This window comes from Podarcis gaigeae (genome assembly GCF_964106915.1).
Source record: "Podarcis gaigeae genome assembly, chromosome: 4".
Taxonomy (NCBI): domain Eukaryota; kingdom Metazoa; phylum Chordata; class Lepidosauria; order Squamata; family Lacertidae; genus Podarcis; species Podarcis gaigeae.
Genome location: NC_139677.1, coordinates 4,355,186 through 4,365,920, shown reverse-complemented (window position 1 = coordinate 4,365,920; position 10,735 = coordinate 4,355,186).

The window sequence follows — 10,735 nt, the reverse complement described above, 5'->3', positions numbered from 1 at the left end:
TGCTTCTGAGGGCTGCATGGGTCTCAGTTTTAAAGGCTCGGTGAAAACAGGGCCACATTCCATCACTGAGCTGCTTCAGTAAGAAACAAATTGCTTGCCAGTCATTGCTTCACTCCAGTCAAAGATAACACCCCTTGTCTTCCATTCATTCCATGACAGAAAAAATACAGAATTTACAAGAAGGAGCTGTAATGCCGAAAGAGAAGAACAATGGAAAGGTTTAAGTGTGATTCTGCTCTCACCCAACGCCTTTCATTGCACTTGATTTTAAGTCATACTATTACTAAACCAGTGTAGGATTTTTCAACAAAAGAAAACAGCCCAGGCTTTATTTGCATCTCTGGGAACCTGCATTTTAGGAAAAACATGTCTTTCAGGAGCAAGCAGTGATTACCAATTAGTTGCATTATCTTTTTGTCAGTGTTTCTTAACAGGTAGTGTCTAAAGAGGCATAAATGCATCTCTGAAGAATAAAGACAAAGGAATAAACACATAGGTAGAAATGTAATTTCACTGATTAAGTACCTTTTACTCAAGAGCTTGCAGAGTAAGTGCCTGATTGAAAAGCCTTCCTTCTGATGTTAATGGGCCATTTGTCAAGCATTATTATATAGTAAATGATGGCCACTGTGTAGTCAAGTGCTTAGAATTTACTTCTAAATGCTAGTGCCCCTACCACACACACACACAGAGTAAACACATGGAAATACTGGGTCAAACCATGATAGTCCAGTGTTTGTGCTTTCAAAAGCAGGGGGGGGGGGAGAAAAGAGATTTAACATGTATAATTTCAAAATGCATAGTTATGAAACTTTTTTATCAACATAAATATAAATTAAAAAATCAAAACAATTTAGCTAGATGTCCTCCTAGGTTTCATTATACAGAGGGAAGGGAAAGCTGAGTGTAGTTAGTTGGGTACTCTGGACTTTTAGTTGATTTCCAAAAGCTAGATTATTTCTACTTTGAGTTAAGTATTTTTATTTATTTACTTGATTTAGGGGGGCAGCTGCCCCCTCCCCGCCCCCTGGCTTCTCCCATGTAAGGAACTACTGGTGAGAACAGAGTCCAACATGGATGGGAATTTCATATAGGTGAAACATGGAAGGCAAAAATGACTACAATTCCAACAAGAAAAAAAAGTGGGAGACATCTAAAGTAACATCACAAGAAAACAGTGCCCAGCCTGATGAGCTGCATTCAAGGGTACTAAAGTAGCTTGTGGATGTAATCTCAGTGCCTCTGTCTATAATCTTTGAGATTTTTTGGAGAATAGGTGAGGTGCCTGTGGACTGGAGGTAGGCAAATGTTGTCCCCATCTTCAAAAAGCAAGAAAAAGAAGACCTATGTAACTACTGACTGGTCAGCTTGATGTTGATACCAGGAAAGGTCCTAGAACAGATAGTTACATGGAAGAGGGAACAAGCTTGTTTTTCCCTATTCTGGAGGGTAGGATTTGACCCAATGGCTTCAAGTTACAAGAAATTGTCTGTAAGAGCTGTTTGACAGTTGAATGGTCTCCTTCAGGGGGTGGTGGACTCTCCTTTATTGGAGATTTTTAAGCAGAGGTTGGATGGCCACTTGAAATTGTAAGAAAACAGTTGAAAGAGAGCAGTGGCCCAAGTTCACTTAAAAGGGAATTAGAGGAAACTAGAACTCAGTACTGCTGGAGAAGTTGGTGACCCTGGTTTATTTTCACAGTTTGTTAATTGATAATAAGCCAGAGTAGTCTACTTTGGATGTAATGGGGAACGCTGACTAAATACAAGCCGGGGTCTTTATGTTAAAGCCAGCTCATGACAAGACAGGAGAAGCAATGTTACAGAGATTAGCATTATTTATTTCTTGTCAACTGGCCACTAGTGGTCAGTACTTACCTGTGGCTGTCAGTGTCCTGGCTCCCATTCAGAGCACAACCAGGGAGCTTCTTGCTTGAAGGTTAAGGAAGAGGTCTTTATTGAGGCAGAGTAATGGTCAGGCTCAGCAACAGGTAGTGAGTCAGACTAATTGATGGGAAAGGGAAGATTACCTGGGCTAGAAAAAGCCGTCCAAGTTTAAGGAGTCCAGGATCAGTGCAAGGAAGTCAGAACAGTACAGAAGCCATGGAGTTGCCCCAATAGCTTGGCAACCCACTCACCCAACCTTTAAAGGCAAGGCAAGGAGAGCTTGCTCACAAGAGTCCTGTGCCTTGTGAGAAGGTTGAGTGTGTAGGTGCGCACTCAGGCTGCCCCACCCTCAATGGTTAGCTGACACCTTCCCTGGATTCCATTGATGCTCTCCTCTCATCAGAAGGGAAGAGGAGAGGCAGTCCCACCCTCCCGCCATTTCATCCTCCTCTTCCCCTTGTTGACTGTGATGAATGAGCATCCCTACTGAGACTGTTCTGGATTTGGCTCAGATTTCAAAATGTGTTACTTTATTCTTTTCTTTTCTTTTTGTTGCTCATCTTCTTAAAGGTTAAACAACAACACATATGCAACAGCAAAATCCCCAACAACTATGATGCAGCACAGAATTTAGCCAAGTGATACAACATATAAAAGAAAAAGAAAAAACAGACAGCATCCAGATTATCCAATACAAAAATAAATAAATAAATATAGCACAATATCTGTTAGAAAGTATTTTAGCACTATTTTGCTATTGTGCCAAAATTTGTAACTTTCTTACAGTTCTCAAATGTTTTTAAAAACCAAATCATTTTATTCAAGCTGAGTGCAAATTGGTCTAGGGTTTTCTGTTGCAGATTTTGCTTTTGTCTAAAATGTAACTTTTGATTTATTTATTTTTTAAAAATCAGCAACATGACAGAGACTTGTGAAATAACTCATTGTTTTTTGCAGCATTCCTGTTTAATTCATGGTTTTGCCTGACATCTGCTTAGTGAGATACAGGTGTGAGAACTGCACTTAGATGTAATTTGACATGCCCATCATTTCCATTATGCAGACCCAGTAAAATCCAAAATGTCAGCGCATATGTCCTATAACTTGCTGGACTTTCATCAAAGCATAACCAAGTAAGCTCATCATTCAAGGTGTTGCAGCTGAGTGAGTCAAAACACCGGGTGTCCATTTCATGGTAATTATTCAGCTCATATGTAGAGCTAACATACTGGTGTTATTTATCTTTGTTAGCTACAAAAATTATAGGCCACCTTTATGAGAAAAACTCAATCAAGGTGTGTTATACAGCAACAGATAAAAGTACAACTCCAACTATAATAAATCAAATAGAAATTATTGTGAGAAGGAATGAGATTATGAATTGTAGCATTCCTCCCATGATTTAAGGAATCAGTTTCAAGATATTAATAAATGCCTTAATGCAGTGGTTCTCAGTGTGGCAGGGGAGTGTGGCAAGTGTGGTGGGAAGATTCAAGGACAATCAAAGAAATATTTAAACATTTCATTGTAGGATGGTATAGCATCAATTGTTTGTTTGTTTGTTTGTTTGTTTGTTTGTTTGTTTGTTTGTTTGGCTATACAACCATTTCCACACCTCTCTTCAAGAACATTGGCTATTCTTCTACAGTGTTCCATGACATATTGTTGTGAACAGGGATTTTCAACTCTGACAAATATGGAAGATCAGAAAAGAGAAAGGCTTCTTTGTATTGATGAGATTAGAGTTTGTTTGTCTCAAATTAGACCTAATATGATTGAGATTACATGGCAAAAGCAAGCTCACAACTTTCATTGAGTTTGTATACATACTTAAGGTAAATATGTAAGAGGCTCTTTTATAACTGTAGTTGGGGAATGATCCATGTTCTATTCTAAATTATTTTTGCATTGTTTTATATTTTCTGTCCCATGATAATATTATAAAGTAGTTGTGTTCTGTTATAAATCAAGTACTGCTAGGAGTTGTTTCTTTCTGTTTTCCAATGTATTTCTTAGCAATAAAAAATTTGGTGTGGTGCAATCAAATTTTTGTTGAGGGTGGCGCTGTGGGTAAAACCTCAGCACCTAGGACTTGCCAATCGCATGGTCGGCGGTTCGAATCCCCGCAGCGGGGTGAGCTCCCATCGTTCGGTCCCAGCGCCTGCCAACCTAGCAGTTCGAAAGCACCCCCGGGTGCAAGTAGATGGCTTGCCAGATGCAGCTTGTCACGCTGGCCACGTGACCCGGAAGTGTCTGCGGACAGCCCTGGCTCCCGGCCTCTAGAGTGAGATGAGCGCACAACCCTAGAGTCTGGCAAAACTGGCCCGTACGGGCAGGGGAACCTTTACCTTTAAACAAATTTTTATTCTTAAAGTGTGGCCCAGAGAAAAAAGTTCAAGAACAACTGTTTTAATGGCACTAGAGATTACCTGTCGTAGGGTCCCATTCAGTTAGAATGCCCTGCCATCAGAATCAGTACAGGTTCCAAATCCCAAGAATTAAAATGCAGAGAGGGCCCAGAAGTCTTATCTTAAGTACATTCTGAAAGTATTAAACTGGGGAAAAGCTGGTTCCCTCTCCTTCATAGAACCAATAATTTAGAATATTCTCTGGGTAATAATTTGTTAGATGTTATACTGTCTGTTAATTTTCAAAGTACCATAATACTGAAAGTTAGGAATAATGACCTAAAATATATGGGCTGTGAAATTGGAACAAAGAAATAAAATACATCAATTTGGCCATGGAACTAAACACACTCAAGCAGATCCTCATAACATAATTTAAAAAACACACAGGGCTGCTCAGTGAAAGCCAAATCTCTGATGGTGTCAGTCAGTGACACTTAAAGCTAAGCACCTCCAAGAGTCTTGTTTATTGGAAAAGGTTCACACCCAAAAAAGTATAATTTTATCTCCTTTTAGAGCAATAAGTCCTGTTCTACTCCTTTCTGAACCCTATCCTGAATACATGTTAATAATTGTTCTCAGATGAAGCATGACCCCAGCTGCTCATGGATAGGCAATATTAAATCCCCACTAATTCACACCTGAAGAAGTCATCAACGAACCTTTGTTAATGAAAACTGAATTCTACAGTCATCTATGTCTTCTTGACCCAGTACTAATCCTTCTGGGTAACAGGGTTAGAGCTAGAAATTCCTCTCTGCTCCCTTGGACACTTCTCTAAGAAAAAGGAAGCCTTCCTTCCTTCCTTCCTTCCTTCCTTCCTTCCTTCCTTCCTTCCTTCCTTTTTCATACTTATCACCCATCTTTCACTGAATGGTTCCGGCGCAGGCTTCATAAAACATCACAACTTAAGACAATATGCAATTCGTTAAAAATGTAAGTTAAAATCATAAACACAGACGCTCCAATGTCCCTATTTCCCAGGGACAGTCCTGAATTTTCATAAGCCATCTTGGTTTCTGATTTGATTCCAGAATGTCCAGCTTTTCCTTAGGACCTCCCTATTTTCACCGGAGAAATGCTGGAGGGTGTGTAAACAAAACCACAAGAGCGACCATCAGCCTCCTCTTCTAAGAGCTTTGCTTGTGCCTGTGCCATTGAGAAGCCGGTTGATCTTTCCCAGATCTTTCCTAAAGCGCAACTGTGAGCACAGGGGTACCAGGAGAAAATAAAAAGTTGGCATACCTAGTTGCATTATTTTTCTGGGTGTTTGATATATCCTGTGGGGCTCAAAACCCCAAGTGCTACCCAAAGATAAAATCATTCACCTCTGTAACAACTTACACTCCGCAGTTGCATTAAGCAGTGCTTTTGTCCAGTTTTCTAATGTTCTTTTCACACTGCAGTATCTGGTGCACTGTGGTGCTGTAGCTTTTTGACCAATGTAGCACCACATCACACTAAATTTGGCGTGGTGTGACACAGCAAAAGAACATTATTAGACAATGTCACAACTCCCCCAACCTTTCTGCAGATGCATGCTTGTATACCACCCCAAATTTCATCACTTTACCCCCAACAATGTTCTGAGTAAAAATTAATTTCGGGTACAATTAACATGGAAATGAGCACTAAACTTGCACTAGATTCCTGGAAATGGCTTTTATGCTGTGTGAATGAACAGTTCAGGAAATGTTGGGCAAACAGAATAAAACTGCCATGCGACTGCAGCCCTGCTTGAACAGAAGCTGTTTGTGGTATACTTTGAAAAGCAGCAACCCTACATTTTGTATAGTTCTATTGAATTCAACCTGCATGGGAAAGGAAGTGTCATCAATTCCCTAATGCAGTCTGCATCCAACATCTGCATTCTTTTGCTCCTTCATGCTTCATGACATATAGAATACAAAAGGCCCATTGTGTTATTTTAATATAAAAGCTACATCCCAGTGTCAATAAAATTGCTGGTAATTTTTTCAGCAACTCTTTTTCCTATGTTGCTTATGCAAAAAGAAAAAAGAAAACAATCTCACTTCAACATCCAAAGTGTATTGAGGCAGCATGCTTGAAAATTCTGGCAGAAATAAATGTACTTTGATTAAATTAATATTCCAATAAGTACTATTTGCAAGCCTATAAAAAGGACAACTGAAATAGAGATAGCATCATTCCTCTGGATGTGTGTATGTGTGGTACATATCTTTTGCATTCTATAGTTTCAGAGTGCTGTTCTAAAAACCCTATATGTCACTCTATATGTCAATGAGTTTTTTAATGTGTTTCAGCGTGCAATGCAATAGTCATGGTCCATTTGTCTGTTGGCATCCTTAGGTTGCTATTACTTCAAAAAGCTTCATTTCTCCTGGCATGAGAAGTCCTAGCTAGAGAAAACAGACAGCCCTCCATCAAAGCTCAATGCAAGTTCCAAGTCTTCTTCATTTGAGTTTCTGAGTTGACTTGGCTGCATATATGGTTAAGGGGGGCATCTGCAATTCATGGGCAGCCAACCTGGGACACAAATTTACAGGAGCAGGAGGGCTTATGGCACATGATCAGGATGCACATCTCAGCCACCTGCCACTCACTCTCCACCACCTCCCCATCTCAGTTTGGCAAAAGGACCCCAAGGCATGGAAGGCAGGTACATTATGAGAGAGATGCCTATGTGATGTACCATGCAGTAGGGTGCCAACATCTCATACTCTGGATCCACTGGTTGCACACCACTGTTACAAAAATCATTTATCCCGTCTTACTACTACTACTACTACTACTACTACTAATAATAATAATAATAATTTATTATTTCTACCCTGCCCATCCTGCTGGGTTACCCCAGCCACTCCGGGCGGCTTTCAACAGAACATTAAAAACAGAATAAAACTTCAAACATTAAAAACTCCCTAAACAGGGCTGCCTTCAGATGTCTTATAAAAGTCAGATAGTTGTTTATTTCCTTGACATCTGACAGGCGGGTGCCACTATCGAGAAGACCCTCTGCCTGGTTCCCTGTAACCTCACTTCTTGGCCTCAGCATTGGACCTCAGTGTCTGGGCAGAACAATGGGGGTGGAGACACTTCTTCAGGTATACTGGGCCGAGGCCATCCAGGGCTTTAAAGGTCAGCACTAACACTTTGAATTGTGCTCGTAAACATACTGGGAGCTAATGTAGGTCTTTCAGGACCAGTGTTATATGGTCTTGGTGGCCACTCCCAGTCACCAGTCTAGCTGCCGCATTCTGGATTAGTTGCAACCATCCCCTCCTAGTTGTCACGAGGAAGACTTCAGACAGCTCACTTGGCTAATTGCCGAGTGAACCCAGACACGCAGAGAGCTTCTTTTCAGTACTTTTATTATTAGCCAAGAGAAAAACATGGAGACCATGGAATGTACTCCCTCAAAGCTTGAGCTTTTGCCCAGAGTGGCCACCCCTCCCCCTCGCAACTAACGTCCTAGCTCTCAGACTCCCCCTGCTGTCTATGGTGGCTGCTAAGGGAATCCTTCTGTCTCTGTTTGGCAAATTCTCCTCCCCACTCTCTGGACTTTAATGCCTCTGGACAGTCAATGTGCTCTTTGGGGGCGGGGGGAATTAAAGCATGACCTTTTGTTAAACGTATGTGAAAACAAGAACATCCTCTCTTGTGAATGAATGGAAGCCCTGAACCAGTCTCCTCTGATCTGCTCTCATGATCTCAGAAGCCACATAAAAAGCAGCACAGAGAGACTATGAATGGAACAGAACAACTGACAGAAGCTGCTCTGCTGTGACAGGAGAAATGAATTGGTTGGCTTTAAATGAAGAACCAGTCAAGGGAAAGTTAATTTCTGGTATAACACTACACAACAGTGATACCTGTGAGTCACCTGAGTTTGAAAGCCTGTGCTGAACAGCTGTTCACTCATAGTATTCTGCCTATCCTACTTAATAATAACAAACTGCAAGACACTGACATTGTTATGACTGTCACCCAAGTACATTCAATTTATAGAAGATGAACATCTTAAGTTTATGTGCAGAAAGACTTCACCAATATACATTATGCTTGTCAAAACATATATGACCAAGGAATCTAACCCCAAGCTGAAGTTGTGGAGAAAAGACAAGTTCACACACCCCTCGACCTAATGTGTCCTGGGACATATCCCCCCACCCACCTTGACCCTTTTTGTCTCCATGGAACTCTGCATGGCACAAAACACAGGCATCCTGGCTTTTATAGCAGCAGATGAGCAGAAGGAATAGCAAACTGGCAACTTCCAAGAAGTGAGCCTCAAATGTACCTTGGAGAACCATATCCAAGTTCTGATAGCTGGACACTTTCTCCAACTAGGGGTTGAGTCCTTCTCCCTCAAATTATTTATGGCAAGGGTAGCAAGCAGATCAAGGAAGTATCGATATCAAAGCTAGCTCTGCCTCTGCCTGGTAGGGCAGAAAAGAGGAGTCATAGAAAGCCTTCCCAGAACATCAAGAGGCAAATGTTTTCTCTCATCAGATCACCTTTCAGTGATCACAGTACTGCATCTTTTTCGCTCTGCACTAACAAAGACAGCTTCCATTAGATTTAAGGCCATGAAGCTCTGGAGAGGGTCTTTGATGTCCGGCATTCGAAGCCAAGAGAGACAGAGAAACTTGCATGCATGCAGCACACCATTCCTGCTTCTGGCTGCTTCTTAAGAACTCCTGCACATCTCCCTCCCTCTAGGGACATGGGGTTCCCCAGTTATAACCAGAAGAAGGTATAACAGCTGCTCAACGTGCCAGTATCGCTTGTGCCATCATGAGCAAAGCATATCAGGAGCTGAAAGTGTGCATAAAGGCTTGCAGACACATGAACTACAGAAGATTATCCTTTTCATACATTAGCTCCAAATATAGCATGCTTTTAATTTTCCATTTTAGTCTGTATCTATATCATCTATAGCTATAACTATATATATATATATATATATATATTCAACATGCAGCTAATGCTCCTACATAATACATCACAAAGGGGAAAAACTCATCCCACTCTCTGCCATTTCTAAATACATAAATACGTAAGTCAGGCTATTAATACTTTGAATTCTATCATAAACTCAGAAAGTGATGGAGTGGGAAGTTGGGCTGCTTGCCTGTAATGCATATTTTTAAAAAACAGAACAGAACTCTTCATCAGAATTCCCTTGGTTTAAATTATTTCATATAGAGAACAGGAGTGAGGATGGGAAGGGGAGCATTTGGGGTCCAGTCTTGCAGCAGTGTCTTCTGTTTGTTATGCAAGCTTTTCACTTGGGGCGCAAAGCTAATGAGCAAACACAGAAAATGGGAGCACTATCATGTACAAGAAATGTACTTCAATGTAAGGAATGGGATATTTGAATGGATCCTTACCGTAAACTTGATTAATGTTGTCACTGCCTGAAAAGTGCATCCCCACCACCACACAGAGGTGTAGCATGGGGGGGCAGGGGGGCTGTGGCCCCAGGCACACATTCTTGATAGGGCACAGCCAGGTGCCCACACAACAGGCTCCTCCTGAGAGACAAGCTGTGCCCAGGCGGCGCCTTCGGGGCTGGGGCAATAGTGGCGCCGGTGCCTCCCTTTCCTCATGGCCAGCAAAACCTCTGGGACAGCCATGAGGGAGGGAGGGAGGGAGGGAGGGGAGGGCACCACACCTCATGCTCTGCTTCACTGTCCAATGACTCATCCCCTAGCCCCGACACTATCTCTACCTCTGTTCCTCCAGCTCCGGGGTCCCCAGGGGCTTTGCCCTCGCCCCAGCTGCACCCAGCCCTGCTGCCTCGACTCTGACCATCTTCCCTGAGTACCGCAGGAACAGAGAAGCAGAGGGAAGGTGTGCTAGCCCCAGGGCCAAATCAAATCAAATTTTATTAAACGGTCACAGACCAGATTAACTCGTACAGCTAGTCAGCGAAGCATAACACCGGAAAAAACAAAGGACAATTTCAATACAGATTAGGCCATAACAGCAATTTAAAATTAGACAGCATAAATAAAATTAAGTATTTGCCTTCGCCTGCATATTGACATTGGAAAGCTCTTGTTTCCTACGCCTAATAGCGGCTACACAGAATTTGGCAACATTGATCGTAATTTCAGGAACCTTATCTTCTACCAAGGCTCTCATATGTTGGAGTTCTGGTTCATTTTTAAGCTTTTGTAGAACTGGGGCAATAAAGGTCAGGCGTAGATCCTCGTAGTAACTACAGTGCAGCAATACATGCAGACTTGTTTCCACTTCCGATGAGCCACATGGGCAAACACGTGACTCATATGGTTTGCCCTCATATCTGCCTAGCAGCAGGGCAGAGGGCAGAACGTTGAATTTGGCCAGGGTAAAGGAGTGTCTGTACTTAGGTATTTGTAAATCAGCCAGATAATTTGCGGGTGAGAACCCTCTCCCAAAGTCTCTAATTGTGGCATGTTTATCCATTTT